At 45.2% G+C, this 17,598-nt stretch overlaps 1 protein-coding gene across 1 annotated transcript in view; it reads left to right on the forward strand.

Moving 5' to 3' along the window:
- nrm (neuromusculin) overlaps positions 1–2,550 on the forward strand; it is a 160,579-nt gene extending 158,029 nt beyond the window's left edge. The window contains exon 27 of the mRNA XM_080269865.1: positions 2,417–2,550. The gene's annotated coding sequence lies outside the window, so the exon portion shown is untranslated. The remainder of the gene's footprint in view (positions 1–2,416) is intronic.
- Positions 2,551–17,598: the final 15,048 nt, after the last annotated feature.

Consider the following 17,598-nt stretch of genomic DNA (forward strand, 5'->3'; position numbering starts at 1 on the left):
AGCTGACGACAAGGTTAGGAAAGCAAGAAGGCTTCCCCCACCCACCCACTAAACCCTCTAGTTGGTGCCGGCAGGAAATAGAAGAACCATCATGCAGCACAGAAAAGCTGTTATAGAAATTTCATTGGAAAGAGCGAAAGGAATGTTTAATCTACACTATCTGCCTGAAAAAGAAAGTAACATTAAGTCAACAATTTTTGTCGATGTTGTTCTGCGATTGTAACATCCAGGCTCTGAAAAAATATATATATATATATATATATATATATATATATATATATATATATATATATATATATATATATATATATATATATATTCACCACAGACATGTGTTACTCAGGAGTAAGCATACTTCGCTGCGGGTTAGATGACAGATATTTATGCAGGCAATATTTAAAGGTTAGTATTGTATCACTGTTTACTGTGTTGGAAGGCAGTTTGCTCCATGTATTTACAACTCTGTTAAAGAAGAAATGCCTAACTTCGTGTGATTTAAATCGTTTGCCGATAATTTTGTGCCCATTACCTATAATAATTGAGCCATCACTTGTGTCCTTTGATTGTTTTAAGTACTTGAAACAAATCCCTTCATAACCTGCGTTTAGGTCGGGGCTTCTAAACGCTTCTTCCATGCTTTAGTTCTCAATCTAGGTATCATTTTTGTCACCCTTCGCTATACTATCTCAAGTTTCTCCTTCTCTTTTTCATAATACAGTAACATGAATTGAACGCAATACTCCAAGTATGTGTATACTAAGGAATTATACAAAGTGAGGATGCTGTTTTTGTATTTACATCCCAACGTGCTGCTATGAAACCATTTTCTTGGCTTTTTAACAGTCACACTGTTTGCATGATTATGGTTTACCATATCATGTTTGATATTATTCATGTCATAACTGGACCTTAAGTTTTTACTGTCAATGTTTAGCATTGTACATTTATTGATACTGAAATCCATTTGCCATGCTTGGGCCCAATTGAATAGTTGATCAAGATCTCTTTGAACTACCTGCCTCTGCAAAGCTGTGCCTGCTCGTGTTACCTATTTTAGTTTCATCGGCAAATTTAGACCTCTTACATCATCATCACCATTTATGTATGATAAACAAAGAATAGGCACTAACACTGAACGTTGTGGCACTCCACTTGTAACGTCTATCCAGTCTGATTCTTGTACGTTTATTACAACGCAGGACAAGGATAGGTAGGTTGAAGATGAGGTTAGACAAGTTCAGGATAAAGTTAGATAAGTTCAGGATAAAGTTAGATAAATTCGACGATGATGTTAGATAGGTTGAAGATAAAGTTTGGTAAGTCGAGGATAAAGTTACATAGATTGAGGTGAAAGTTACTTAGGTCACAGATACAGTTAGCTAGGTTGAGGAAATTGTCGGTTGAGGATAAATATAAATAGGTTGAGGATAAGGTCAGATAGGTCGAGGATAGTTTGATAGGTTGAGAATAGAGTTACGCAGGCTGAGGATGAAGTTAGATAGGTCAAGAATAAAGTCAGGTGGATTGAGGATAGTTAAGGGTCGAGGATACGTTTAGACAGGTTGAAGTTCATGTTAAATAGGTCGAGGATCGTTTGCTTGGTTGAGGATGAGGTCAGATAGGTCGAGGATGAAGTTAGACAGGGTGATAGTCAGGTGAAGGGTATAATTAGGCAGAATGAGGGTAAGGTTAGATAGGTCGAAGATAACCTATATAAGTGGAAGGTAAGGTTTAGATAGTTTGAGAGAACAGACAGGTCAAGGATAAGACCTTCAGCTTTTCTTTTTCCCATTCCATCATCCCGCCTTTCTTCCATTTTCATTTTTTTCTAAGTTTCTCTTCCCCTTTTGCCATGTCCAGAACTTAAGTTTCTTTTTCCTTATCAAAATTTGCTCTGTTCAGATTAGTTTTCCCTATCTACCCTCTCTCAATCATGTTCACGTCATCTAGTCTCTCCTACTTCCCTACTGGTATCCAGCCTCAGTCTAACGTTTCAGTGTTTCTCCATACGTAACTTCTTTCTGTCGAACCCATTTTCCCCTATATCATTTTTCTTCTTTGCCCATCCTCTTCACATCTCTCCTGCCATCCTGTCAAACTTCACGTCTCCTGTCTTACTTCCATAAATGCAACCTGTTATTCCCTGGCTAACGTTTCTCTACCTGTCCTCTTCACGCCTTAATGTCTCTCTTACCTCCCAATCTGACCTTCCACCTCTCTTATCTAATTTCTCTCTATCCAACGTCTTTTTCCTAATCTGGCTTCTCTCTCTCCATCCTCCTAATGTCGCCCCTACCTCCCTATTTAACCTCTCCTAACTTCTCCTTTATCCACCATCGTTTTCCCTGTCCAGTGTTTAGCCATCCTCCTAATGTCACTCTTGCCTTCTTATCTAACCTGTCCGCCTATCCTTCAGCCATTGTTGGGAGGAGGAGACATGGAGTACGCTGACGTAGACTACGCCACCTACAACTACGGCCCCATCCCCTACAAAGCCGCGTCTGTCTCGAACGCCAGAGAAAAGAAGGCGGAGCAGGAGGCCGAGATGAAGGGGGTGCCCGTTCGCCCGCCCAGGAAGAAGCAGTGAACAGGCAGGATGTGGAAGCTGGACGTCACGAAAGGAAAAGTGAAAAGAAAGATGAAAATAGGGAAGAGTATGCGAGACAGGAGGAACAGTGAAGAGAAGGACGGAAAATGCAAGAAAGGAGATGGAAGGATAATATCAGAGAGGAGAGGAAAAATGAAGAGACAAGGAAAGAACATAAGAAAAAGGAAGAAAACTGGAATTACCTGAAGGAAACGAAAGAAAAAAAATGAAAAGCAGATGGTGAAAAGAATATGGAAGATGGGAGGAAAATGGAGTAAACAAGGAAAGAGAATGAAAAAGGTGGAAGCAGGATAAGGAAGAATGAGGATAAGTGGAAAAAATGAAGTGACAGAGGTAAAAAGATGGAATGAAGAGAAACAAGACGAAAAGAATATATATATATATATACATATATATATATATATATATATATATATATATATATATATATATATATATATATATATATAAATGAAATTTGTAAGTGGTAAAATCAATTGAGTATAAATGAAAAATGTTATGTATAACGACAAGGGGAAAATGGAGAGAGAACAACGTAGGACAAAACGAGAAGGAAGGATGTAAGGTAAAAGAAACAAAAATAGATCAAGAGAAAATTAAGTCCATGAACCCGGTGATAATTATTTTCCTGTCACCTTCGGAGGATTTGATTCAGCTTGGGGAGAGAAGTCATGCTTTGGAGGGGTCTTTGAAGACTATTTCTAACCCCGTCACTACTTATGGTTTCTTTCAATGTTAAGAGAATCGTCTGCAGGTAGCAAGAGTATATAATACCTCACTGGACTGGAGGGTTCGAAGTCACAGGAAGGAAGATACTGTGAGAGCTGGATGGAGGATGAAACCAAGATACCAGGAGGAATAAGACTAAAACTAGGATAAGGGTAGAACACGAAAAGGATCAGGGAGCAAGACGGAAAAAAAATAATCGAGAGGTAAACTAAGGGATGTGAAACAGGCAGGAAAAAATCGAGGAAAGTGAAGATACAAAAGACAGGCAGAAATAATAAGCAAGTTGAAAGTGGCCAGAAAATACAGGAGTATGAGCACAAGAGAAGAGTTGCACACAAGAAGAGGGAGCAAGAGAGGAAGGCTGAATCAAAATAATGAAAATAAAACAGAAAAACAGAGAGAGAGAGCGCCTTCCACTCCGTGTCCAAGCTCTGAAGTGAAAGAAACCGGGAACTGATGCCATCCAAAATTCACTCCAATTAGCTTAATATGTACAAGATGACTGTGTACTGCTGTTCACTGGTTTACGACAACGTAAATATTTAGAGAAAGAAAGCTAACGTAAGGAAACTACCCTCTTCGCGAGAGAAACCCCTTTAAATGAGACAACGTTTCAGATCGTTCTAATACTTTTAGCTTGACAACCAGTGAAAGCAGAACATGGACAACCAGTGAAACAGAACATGGAAACCTATAACAGTATAAATCGATCATCTACTAAAGAAACACCAGGAATTAAAGGTACTGAATTTTGAACCGAGACACCGATAAAGAAAATATAACATTGAACATTGACGATATAGAAAGAGAAAACGTAAATATAATAGCCGTGGACTATGGTAATTTTTGAAAATGCTTGAAACCGATGGTGGCTTCTCTCCTTCCTGTTACTGCTGGGTGCGGTGTCCACGTCTGGTGTTACAACCGAGGCTGTTTTGATAATATATTTCTAGTGTAAGATATATTAAAACAAACAGTGCTGATGATTTTCTCTCGTTGTAAGGAACCAATCAAGGCTATCAAGCTGTGTCGTCGAATGGAAAACATACGGTAAATAATAGTGGAGATTCCCTTATCCCGTCAAAGATACCAGTGGTTGTGGAGTTTCATGTAACTAGCAAAGACTAATCAGAGGTGGAGAGGGGAGAGAGAGAAAAAATATAAGAGAAAATGAGTGAGTTAAGTGCTAGTGTGTGTTAAGGGAAGGAAATTGGATGGGGGGTTACCTGCCAGACATAACCTATAATCGCCCACCCCCTCATCTTAGGTCATCATCATCATCCTTCAGTATAGTAGTTTGTATAATGTGTGAACCATGCTGTTCTTCCATTGCAACTGTACATAGGAAGGGATGATGTTTGTGTGTTTCATGAAGATGCTGTGTTGCCCCCCCTCCCCCTCACCCCTATATCCCTCACACTCACCCCCCTCCCCCAAAAAACAAATGATGATGCTTAAGTTTAGTTACAGTGGCTCTATCCGTCATGCCCTGCCAATTTACTCTTTAAAGTCTGTGACTTTTTTTATTTTCTTATTATTATCTTCAAATGATATCAGGTCATGGAAGATCTCTGATAGTAAAGGGGTTAATGAAAACTACATATAATTTCACCAATTTGCAATTTCCCCCCCTTAGTTGAATAACATTGTCAAGACTTAGCAAGACTGACATACGAAGTAGGCTGTTTAACCAGATAGAAGGGGATGAGAATATGTTTATATAGTAAAGAAGTTGAGAGTACTTACTGCATCCAGAAAAAAAAAGAAGTGACTTTAGATATCACCCTGCATGCAGGGATGGTATGTGGTTTTTAGATAAAACCACGTGTTTTATAAGTAACAGTAAACGGGAGGAAGTATGTGTTACCACCAGAAAGTAAGGGTACATCAACTGGGAGAATAATCCTATGAAATTTACATACAGGGAAGAATACTATTTTTCGTAGGTACCTCTAATGTAAGCAGATATTTACGTACTCTGCATATCAGGAGATACACGTTTGCAGCTCGCGCCTGTCACCACAAGAATGAGAACGTATCATAAATTTATTAAATATTCCACAGAAAAGTTAGATGTTATGCCGGTTGACGACACAATATTATTGTCAAATGATAATGATCAAGTACTTATAGATCCAATTGTAATTATATCAAGTAAAGCTAAGGATAAGGCCATAATTATATAGACCCCAATAATTGTTAGCACAACTAAAAGGTATGGCCATATGCGGTTTTACAGGATGTGATGGATAGAGCCAACTACGATAAACACATCCACTACATCAATATTTTAGTGTTGTAGGAGATGAAACCAAAGCGCAACTACTGATTATGGTCGAGTTTTACCCCCCTTCTGACACCTGCTGTATTTTATTCTTGTTACCACCGGATGATTACATTCACCTTACAGTTAGACACCTCAGAGTGAAGGGATTATAGAGTATATTAATTAATCCCTTCACTAAAAATCGTCTGGAGGTAGCAGGAAAAACAGTCTTCAATATTCTGCAGGGGTTAAAATCTGAGAGGATGGAGATGTTGGCAAGCTTCAATGACTGACGTGTCATTTTTGGAACAGTTATATCAGATATACTTAGAATTCATCACTTGCTACAGAGTCTCGAAACACCAAGGCAAAGTGTCGGAACTAAGTTTAATCTCATCATAGGTTAAACAGATGACATGGAAATTGGTCTACTGACGGTACCTTTCCCTCTCAGTTGGAAGGATAAGATCATAAGTTGTCAGACATGTTGGAGCATAGAGTAGCCATGCATCCATTCAGGTTGTTTAGAGATAATTTTGTGGTCCCATGTTTATCCCAGTTTAATAAGAGTTGGGATGGCATTGGATTCTTTTTTATGAAAATAGTGTCCCTGTCCCACATCCGCCATACCCAACTTTACCCACACCCAGTCATATCTACACTGACCCATATTGACAGCCAGTCATACCCACAGCTACCCATGTCCATCCATACAAATCACGTACACAGAACTAAAAAGTCCACACGTATAAATGTGCGCTCGTGAGGCATAATTCCCACTCACCGTCTAACTGTACCCACGACTGGAGGAAACTCGTAAGGCAGGGTTTCACACCAAACAAAAACCCATTCAGTGTTATGGTGGCAGTTCGAAGATTTACTAGACGGCATGAGGAACAGGTCGTGATTACATTGTTACTTGTGCAGTTTAGAAAAGATCCAAGCTGCCAACATAAGGTCGTCGTTTCGTATGAAATCTTAGCAATGACTTGGTTTCAGCCAGGGATGAGGTAGAGGGTAAGTAGAAACTGACTCATGACTGTAAACTCTGCATACAGGCCAGTAGAAGCATCCGAACTTTCAATGATGCACAGACAGACAAGTATACATTCTGTGTGTGCGCATCACTATACGCATGGTCACATGGTGAAACTTGGAGCCAAAGATACACATGACTCAGTCAGAGGGAGGAAGGGCATCAAGTCACTCAGCTCATTTAGGGCCAAACTTGTATGAAGCAGGAGAGGGAATTTTGACCCTATGTGCTGACTAGGTTTAAGACACTCTTCCTCCCTCAAAAAAAATAAAATTCGCCCACGCCAGTTGTTTTGGTTGGTGTTTGGTTGCTTTTAAGATGAGGTTTGTATGTCACTGGGAACGTTTGGAAGCTATTCAGACGAGGCTTGTACGTCGTTTGGGAGATTTTCAAGCGAGTCTTGTACATCGTTTGGGGGCTTTTCAGGCAAGGCTCGTATTTCGTTTGCGAGTTTTTCAGACGAGACTGGTACGTCGTTTGAGAGCTTTTCAAATGAGACTGGTACGTTGTTTGCGAGACTTGTTTGTTTGGGTGCACCAGTCGTTAGTCCATGTTTCTACCATAATTCGACCACACCCAGACAAGCAGGGCGGACAAACGGACGATGTATATTTGTATGTAACATGAATTAAGAAAGGGCTGATTTTTTCTTTTTCTGTTTTTTTTCCCATGCAATACGAGTATGTACTTTTGATTTTATTCCTGCCTCTACTAGACGATTTCGTTCAGCTGTGGAGAGACCTTAAAACTAGAGGGGTTAGATACAGCTTTCACTAGTTCCATAATAAGAAGTCTCCCTAAAGCTCCCATAATGGTCTGGTAGTACCACGAATAAAATGAAAAATATGTCATCGGATTGAAGGAGTTCACCCATTGTGCCCAGGGATATATATTTTCAGTTTACTCTTGTTGTATCCTGATGTCTGTATTCAGCTTAGGAATGACCTCTTGAATTGGAGAGGTTCCGTAGCTTCACTAAACTTCTCCAGCACGAACGGTCTTCCCAGGTTGAAAAAATTTCATCCCGTGGCAGTAAGAGCAAGCTAAAAAGTACGTCACCTGCGTTCAGGGGTTGATATACTTTTCGTCACTTGGGGTCCTCCAGTGAGAGGGTCCAGCCTTGCAAGTCGTCCAGAGGAGAGGACTCGCGTGCAGTTCTCCGTCGTGCTTGTGGGGGTCCAAAGTGGAGGTTGCAGTGATGGTGAATAGGGAGACTGATAGGGTGAAAAGAAGTGTTGGAAGGGAATAGTGATAACGGGAGAGAGGAAGAGGGAAGGTGGATGTTGTTAATTCTGTCATGGTGCTAATTTTGTTTATATACGATAAACCCGTAAAATCGTCTCAAAGTATTATTCTTACCAATTAATTTTATTTCGTGTGATTTTTTTTTGTCTACAGTATCGGGTTTTTCAGAGCTTTTTCTCGTAATTGTAGTGGTATGATAGAGAACTTTAAAATTGTTCATCGTATTTTCAAGGTCTTAACTCCCTTTTTGTTGTTAATTATTGTTATTACTGTATTAATTATTATTATTATTATTATTATTATTTTCATTATTATTTTTGATATTATTACCATTATTATTATTATTATCAATACTGAAGAATCTTAACACAATGTCATCATTGCTTTAGCACTGTATCAACTCATACCCATAAGGCATTTACCAGTCATTAAAACTGGTAATGTATTTCAGCAAAATTCAGTATGTCACTATATTTTCAAGGCAATTAAAAAAAAAAATGTTTTTCTTGCACGTCAGGCTTAACTTCGATGAAACATTTTGTGTTAAGGATTAAAATTTTTATTCAGTTCCCTCCCTCACCCATACCCTATTCCTAGCCGGACACATTTGTCAGTAGGATAAAGCAGGGAAAAATTTAAGATGCCCCTCTTCGGACCCCCTTGAAGGCGCCAGATGATCCTGCTCGGCCAGAGAAAACTGCTAATGTATGTTGTCAGAGATCCACACTTGTGAGCAGCCACGCCAAAGCTTTGTACATACAGATAAAACACGTGTAGCTCATTGGGTCTTGGTAGGTTAACATTTATAGTCACAATAAATGTTTCTAGTTTAGCATGTAAGGTTTTAAAAAAGATATTGAAAGGTGCCTATTGTATAGATAACAAACCTATATTATTATTATTATTGTGGACGTAAAAAATGTAGGTGTAAAGCGAATACATAAAGTGTTGCACAGAAACTATAAAACGTGTTTTAAAAAATGTAAGAAAAATATAACTAAGTAGGTATGTTTTTATTAAGAAGTCTGTCTACTCTATCTATATGGTAGCGGAGAGCTCATAAGAAGCCTCCGGTCCAACGCCAACCTGTACATAAACCAGAATCATGACCATTTGTGATAACGGGCTTCTTTCTCACATAAGTTTCTGAGCGTTAACCATGAGTATGTTGTTTTTCCTGTTTGTGTGTAATATTGCCATCTGTGTCATAGTTTCTGTTGAGGCTTAAAAATGATCGTTCTGGAAATGCAAGACTGTTTAGGATACAAAAATCAAATTCGCTATTATGCTCCCGAAAATTTTGCTCTTGTTCTCGTGAATAATCGTTAAAATCATCCTCTATATCTGCCAGACAAACGAGATAAAATAAGCAGACATTATCAGCTGTACATTTCCCAGTAATTTTTAGATGTTGAGAACGTTGAGAAGGGAGTGTAGTTATTTTGTACTTGGAATTCAGCATTTCTTTTCTGTAACAGTGTCCACAAGCATCAAAATGGTTCGTCCTCACCTTCCTTGCGTTGCTGTAGTGAATAAACTTGGTTTGTGTTACTCGGTGTGAATGTATTATAAAAAAAATGTGTAAGAGATGTTTCAAAACTTATCTGCGTTGTGACTAAGAGTTGACGACGTATGAATATAAACTTGTTAATATTTAAGAGAAAATAATACGTCCGTTGGTATGAAGAGAGGATGAAGTTATACAGTAAAATGTTAAAAAAGAGCACACTATACACGTTCACTATAGCTAGTCACATTAGGTTATGCTAGAATGCAGGGATTGTTATGTTTGTACAAAGAAAAGCGTGCGGAGGTGGCAACAGTGGTCATCCAGTTGTTACTAGTCCGTGTCTGTCAGTTGCAGAGTCCAGTTTTAAAAAATAATTAACTTTGTAGCTTTTATGGAAGATTTTTTTTCGTGCTTTTCTCAGTCAGCTTTTCAACTTAAATTGGCCGACGTTGATATTTTCTGTAAAATAAATAAAAATGACAATGTCACTGACGTTTCTTTAACCTTCAGAGGAAATATTGGTTTGCAGCCTTGCCCTTCCTTGGGGTATGGGAGAATGGGAGCTGTCCTTGCCCCTCATCAGGGCAAAAGGGGGTTGGCATCACCTTGGTAGGGGAAGGGGGCTGACCTTCGAGGAAAAAGGAAAGGGGACTGCCCACCATCCAGAGGAGGAAAGTGGGTTTCCGACCCCTGAAGAAAAGGGTCCCCCCCCCCACTGGAGTGGGAGGGGTTGCCTTCACCTTGGGTAATTTGTGGATACCTAGTAACATAAACCCGTCTCCTACTCTATCTTCCAGAGCCCACCTATCTTCCAATTCGCCCACTTACCCCACCCAGCCGCCCTCCAAAGCATCCTGTCTACCCAGCGCAATCTATCCTCCACTCACCTTGCCCATCAAAATGCCAACACACCCGGCATCCCACCAATTTTGCTCATCCACCTCTCCCATCCCGCCTGCACACCCACTAACCTCGCAACCATCCACCCTGCTAATCTACTTGCCCTTCAAACTACCCTACCCAGCCACCCACCTAAACCACCCATAAATTCCACCCACTCACCCATTCCACCCTAGCAAATCCGTTTGCTCACACTCGAAGTCACCCACCTACCAACGGCCTCCTCCCACCCATCCAAATGCCCACCCACACACCTACCAACCCTGCCCAACCCTTCAGCCAGCCACACTGCTCACCCACCAACCAAGTGATTCAACCCATTCACAGACCAAACGTACTCACTCACCCATTTACCTACCCTGCCCACCCATCCAGCTGCCCACCCTGCCCACCAAAATGCCCACACACACAACAACTCACCCACCTTCCAACCCACTCGCCTACCCAATCCACTCATCCATCCAGTTCGCTCACACACCTTCCCAACCCAACCACTCTGCCTCCTACCGACCTATTACACACCCACATATCAAATCCTCCAACCAACAATCAACCCATCCTGCCCATCCACCCCACAACTCCAGACACTCAACACTCACTCACCCATTCACCCTGTCAACCACCCATCTACCCACATCGCTCGCCCACTAATGAACCCTTCTCACCCACCCACAAATACGACTCACTCATCCATACATATAACAAAATCACCCACTCGAACCCCCACCCACCTAGCCACTCCATCCCATCCCACCTTCCCATCGACACACCCACCCATCCACACATTCGACCAAATGCCCACCTACTCTGCCACCCACCAGTCTACCAACCCCGCCCAACTATTTACCCCTCCCATCCAGCCAGTCACCTCACCCACCCAACCCACCCATCCACACACCAACCTCATTCACTTATCTACCCACCTTCCCACACACCAAGCCCACCCATCCACTCACCAACATTACTCACCCAACTACCTACCCACCTTTGCCACCTGTCCTACCCACTCGCCCCACCTAAATGGCCATACACCCTACCACTCACCCACCTCCCCACCTACCCACCCAACCTGCCCATCCATCCGCAGACTCTGAATTATATATGAGTGTATGGTGGTGGGTGGTATCAGTAAGCTATAATTTATGTAATGTCAGGATAAAATGATACTCTATATTAAAGGGGAGGACTGGGTTAAAATGCTACGCCTTACATACAAAGATGCTAACTTGATAAAATGCTACTTTCTGCTCAACTAGGATAACATGACTTCCATAGGTAGAAAGAGGATACATGTATAAATCTGTTAAGTCACTTTTGAAATAATAGGTTTCGTTTATGAATATATAAGGAAGCAAACATATGACATGCCGAGATTACTATACTTTATCCGGCAACTATCGTAGCGAATGGGCGACAAGACTCGAAAATTACGGTTCGAATCCAACAAGTCGATCTATTGCTAGAGCGGATCAGCGGAATAACCGGGGCAGTATGGGTCTCTAGTCATACACAAACAGTGGTGGAGACAGGATTAGATTTTTTTTTTACCTCAAACCCAGGAAATGTGCTCCGCGTCTGTAATAAGTAAGAACCTCTTTGTTGTTTGTATCCTTATGTGGTCCGTGCAGGGTCAATAAAAATCAAGGCACTTTATCGTTAAGTTGCATGATAATCAGTCGTAGGTAATGCACTCGAACTTTTGGTAATTTCAAGAAAATGTCGAATTAATGTGAACAAATTACAAAAAGTATAATTTGTGATAATTATGGCGTTGGTTATATTCCCCATTGCTTGCAGTATCTGAATACACCTGTGAATGATTCGGGTAAGAATCAGCCCACTACACCTACTGTACAACTTTATGTCTCAATCAACAGTGACAGGTACGGATATATTTCATGTGTACTAACTCTGTTGGTCCACCGAAAAAAAGCCCAAATTTAACTGCAATTCTTTACTATTGAGGGAGAGGGATTTTCCGCAGCCTGGATCCCACTAACAGAATTTTGCTCAGACCCCCAACCACCCCGACTACCCACCCATCCACAGACCCACACCTTCCTTCCCACCTACCTCACCCAACCCCCCAGCCCACACACAGTCTTCGACCCACCCCTCTCACTCATCCACCCAGCTACTAACCACCCACTAATCTAAACCACCCACACACGAAAACCATCCACTCACGCACTCCACCCACCTACTCAGTAAACTTGTCCACTGACACTTTCATCCATCCACCCACATACTCACCCTGCCCACCCACTCATCCATCCACCAACCATGCTCACCCATTCATCTCCCCACTCACTCATCTACCGGCCTTCCCCACAAAATGCCCACACACCTTTCTAACCACCCAACCGCCTAGCCACACATCCACAACGAAACCTACCCACTCACCCACCCCACACACAGCGTCCCCCACCCAGCCATGAACCCACCTACCCCTCCTGCCCACTCCGTTCACCCACCAACCAACCCTTCCCACGCATCCACTTAAACCATCCACCCATGAATTACATCCACTCACCCAGCAAACCCGCCCACTCACATTCCCATCCTCTCGCCCACCTACCCACCCTACCAACCTCATCATTCTCTCATCCAAATGCCCACTCACCCACCTATGAACCCATCCCACCTACTCACCCACCCTTCTAGCCACCCTGTTCACCCACCCATCCTCTTACCCTGCCCAAACATCCACTCGTCCATCCACTTATCAATCCGCACACACACACACACACACACACACACACACACACACACACACACACACACACACACACACCACCCATTCACTTACCCATCTAGCCACCTAACCCACCTGGTCATCTTGTCCACCTACCCTACCTCGTCAACCAATCTACCTCACCCACAGACCCCAACCTAACCCACCCACAATTTCCACCAGCCACTTTCCAATTCACCCACCCTGTCCACACACTCGACTCATCCACCTAACCTGCGCAGTGAGCACACACTCCACTCATCCACCCACTCGCCCTTCCTACCCAAGCAATATCCCACCTAACCAGTCACCCAGCCATCTACCCACCAAGCCCATCCAGCATCCCACCACTCCCATCCACAAATTCCACCCACTCACCTACCCCATCTACCTACTACATCCACTCAACCACCTACGAACTCCTAACCACCCGCCTTTCACATCCACGCAGAAACTGGACCCGGTCACTCATCCACCAACCCAGTTCACCCACTCTTCCACCGACCCAATTCACCCACCTATCACACCCCACCCATCCACCCACAACCCACCCACCTATCCCACCCTATCCATCCACCCACCATCCTTGCTCACCTATCCCACCCAACCAATCCCTTACCTATCCAGTTCAACCAACCCACTTAACTATCCCACCCAATCAACCCTCGTACCTATCCCACTCCACTCCTCCACCCACCAACCACGCCCCTCCATCGCTCTGGAGCACGCTTCCCCAAGGTTGTTTCCCCCCAAACTTCAACCTACAGCTGTTCAAGTCTAACTGTTACAGATATTTTAGGAACAGAGGTCACCAGTAATATGGTGTGTGGATTAGTTTTTTTCTTCATTTGTTGTTTCTTCCTCTGTTCTGTTAATAAAAAAAAAAAAAAAAAAAAAAACACCTATACCACCCAAACAACCCACTTACCTATCCAACCCAATCAACCCTCATACCTATCCCCCCCACTCCTCCACCCACCAACCCCACCCCCCCACCCACCAACTGCCCCTACACCCACCTCACCCATCCACTCATCAACCCAGTCCACCCATCCTCCTACTCACCCATCGATCCATGCAGCCCACCCACCAACTCATCCACATTCCCACACCACCAACCCTACCTAACCCACCCAACTATCCCACCCTACCCATCCACCCACCACTCCCACCCACCAAACCCCTTACCTATCCCATTCAACCAACCCACTTACCTATCCCACCCCACCCATCAACCCACCAATCCAGTCCACCCGTCCTCCCACTCACCCATCGACCCATGCAGCCCACCCACCTACTTATCCACATTCCCACACCAGCAACCGCACCTGCCCATCCACCCCTCTCGACCACCTGCCCTCCCCAGTCAAATACCCGGCCACAAAATCCTCCACCAACAACTTCCCTCACCCACTTACCCATTCCACCTACCTATCCAGCCAACTCACTCCACTCACCCACCCAGCCGCCCACTCACTCACCATCCCACGCAAACTACCCACCCATCAAACCACACTCACCCACATATTCCACCCTACCCACCCATCCAGCAGCCTCGCCACTGTCATACGCACACCCACCCGTTTATCCACCCACCCATCTACCAAACCCTCCCAACCACCCACGCAGCCAACCATCCCACCTGTTCCCCCATTCATCCACCCTGACCACATACTCCACCCACCCACCCACTCACTACCCCTCCCACCCAACCAACCACCCACCCCACCCATGCAGCCAGCCACCGCCACCCGCCCACTCATCCTGCTACCCATCCACCAACCCCGCCCACCTATCCATTTTCCCATCCTGACCCCCAACCATCCACTCACTCTACTTACAAACTCCTCTATCAACATTGCCTACCCAACCACAAAAAAACCCACACACCCAAACACCCACCCTGACCATCTATCCATCCTGCCCAATCACCCACCAACGAAATCACTCACCTCAGCCACTGTACCCATCCAATCACCGATCTACCCATCCGCCGATCTACTCATTCTGCCTACTTACTCACAGCAACTATCCACAAATTTCATTACTCGACCACCTTACGCACCAACTCACCCGTCTACAAACCTGACCCACCCAACCACCACCCTGCCCACCAACTCACACAGGTGCAGCACCACGCTGTCGCATACCGACCCTACCCACCCACTCATCGACACTCCCCACAGAAATCCCCACCCACCCATCAACCCACCAAACCTATCCACAAAAGTCTCCCACTCTATCTACCCGAAGGAAATGCCCACCTACCCCGCCACCTATCCCCACCCCCCTTTCACAAAGTCCTCCAGTCAACCCACCACCAATCCACCCATCCTGGTCACCCTCACATATACATCCACCTCCCACTCAAACCCACACACCCCACCCATTAACCGACCCAGCCACTCGCCCATCCGCCAACCCTGCCACCCACCGACCAACCTTGGTCACTCACCCACCACTAATTCCAACCAATCATCCACCCCACTAAAACCACACCGCAATCCTACCCATTCCCCCCCCCTCGACTCAACCTCCTCATTCACCCAACCTACCCGCCAATCCACATAGCCTAACCATTCACCTAACCGTCCACTCACCAACCCTGCCCATCCATTCACCTATCCTCCATGCCTAGTCACCCTCACCCACCCTCACCCTATCCATCTATATCCACCCACTGACCCCACACACCCACCTACACAAGCATTCCACCCATCGATCCATCTGCCCACACATCAACCTTGCCAATCCACCCACCTACCCGCCCTGCCTCCTGTCTCAACCACCCAGACCCACACTGCCCTCCGAAATGCCCACTTATCCTCCCGCTCGTCCACCTTCCTCACCTGCCACCCAAGCCATCCTGCTCACTCACCCAACCACCCACCCAGTCCACTCATATACCATGCTCACTCACCCACCTACCCACCCACACTCAAACTCACCAATCGACCCACTCCACTTACCCACCCACTTTCAATCTTCACCCATTCACTCATCACCCTGTCCACTGACCCATCCATTCACTCGGCCCATCCCCACAAGCTCTACCCAACCACTCACATACCCTAATCAACCACCCACCCATCCCATCCCACCCAGCTACCTGCCTAGTTGCCCACCCAAATGCCTACCAGCCCTGTTCACCCAAATGCTCACTCACCCTGCCTCCCACCCAGTCTCCCATCCTTCCACCCAGCCCACCCAACAACCAGATTGATCCAACCACCATCCCACCTTGTCCAGTCATTCACGCACCTACCTTACCTGCTTATACACCCATCCACTCATCCATCTACCCACTTATCCACCCACCCACTTCACCCCACCCGGCCCATTCACCCACTCATCCACCCACCCCGCCTGACCACCAACCTAACCCGTTTAGCCACCCACCCCACAGAGCCCGTCCATCCATTCATCTACTCAACCTGCCTGCCCACCAACCCTACATGCTCACCCATCCACCCTTCCCGTCCAGTCCACCCAAACAACTCACCCCACCCACTCTGCCCATCAACCCATCCACTCTACCCACTGTTATACCTAAAAATTTACTCACCCATCCACCCATAAACCCCGCTATACCTTCACCCACCCAACTCACCTACCCATCCCACAAAACTACCCACAGTCAGCTACCTACCCACCTACCAACCCTGAATACCCATCCAACTACCCACTCCGTCCACCCATCTCATCTACCTTCGAAGCCCACCGTCCCAACCCAAGGAAAGCCACCAAACCTATTCTGCCCACCCACCCTCCAGCAAATTCCATTCACTCACTCATTACATTCACCCCCCCACCAACCCCCCCCCACACACACACGAGGCACAGCGGCTTTTGTAGTGTAGAAGCTTCCCCCCTGTCGGGAGGAGTGGATGGTTTAGGGGGATGCACCCCCCAAGGAGTGGTAAGGGGGAGGGGCAGTCTGTAAATTGGCAGAGTGAATGCGAAGGTTGCCCCTCCCAAAAGCGGTGAAAATGTGGGCCTGCCCCTTGGGGGGCTAAAGGACAGCCTACCTCTCGGAAGCAGAAAGTAGGGGACTGCACCCCTCTCAAGGCAATTGAGGAAAGAAGGCTGCCATTAATTATGTGATTAAAGATTGTGTCTCCACTTGGCCGGGAAAGGGGAACTTGCCTCCCTCAGGGTCTTGAAATAGTGGACTCTCCCCTTCTTCAGAGGAAAGGAAGACTGACCCTCGGGAGGCAAAGAAGGGCTGCTCTCTACTATGGGGGAAAAGGAGAGGTTGACCCTCTACCCGGGAGGTGGAATGTGTTAGTGTCCCACCGTCGGGGAGAGAGGCAGGACTGCCTCTCTTTGCACAACAAAAGTTCTGCCCTTTCTGGGGAGCAGAGGGAGAAAGAAGGGGGAAGTTTCTCCCTGCCTGCCTATGTACCTGTCACTATGCCAGTAAGCCTGTCGCCCTACCTGACTGCGGCCCTTCCTCCTGCCCCACTTGTCTGCCTACCTGAGATCCTTCCACCTAACATGTCTGCCTGCCTGCCAGGCGTCCTGATTTCCTGTAATTAGACCTTCAATCCTGCATACCTGTAAACCTGCC

This window comes from Coenobita brevimanus, chromosome 38 (assembly GCF_032717465.1).
Source record: "Coenobita brevimanus isolate Jiangsu-jjx chromosome 38, ASM3271746v2, whole genome shotgun sequence".
NCBI classification, from domain to species: Eukaryota; Metazoa; Arthropoda; class Malacostraca; order Decapoda; family Coenobitidae; genus Coenobita; species Coenobita brevimanus.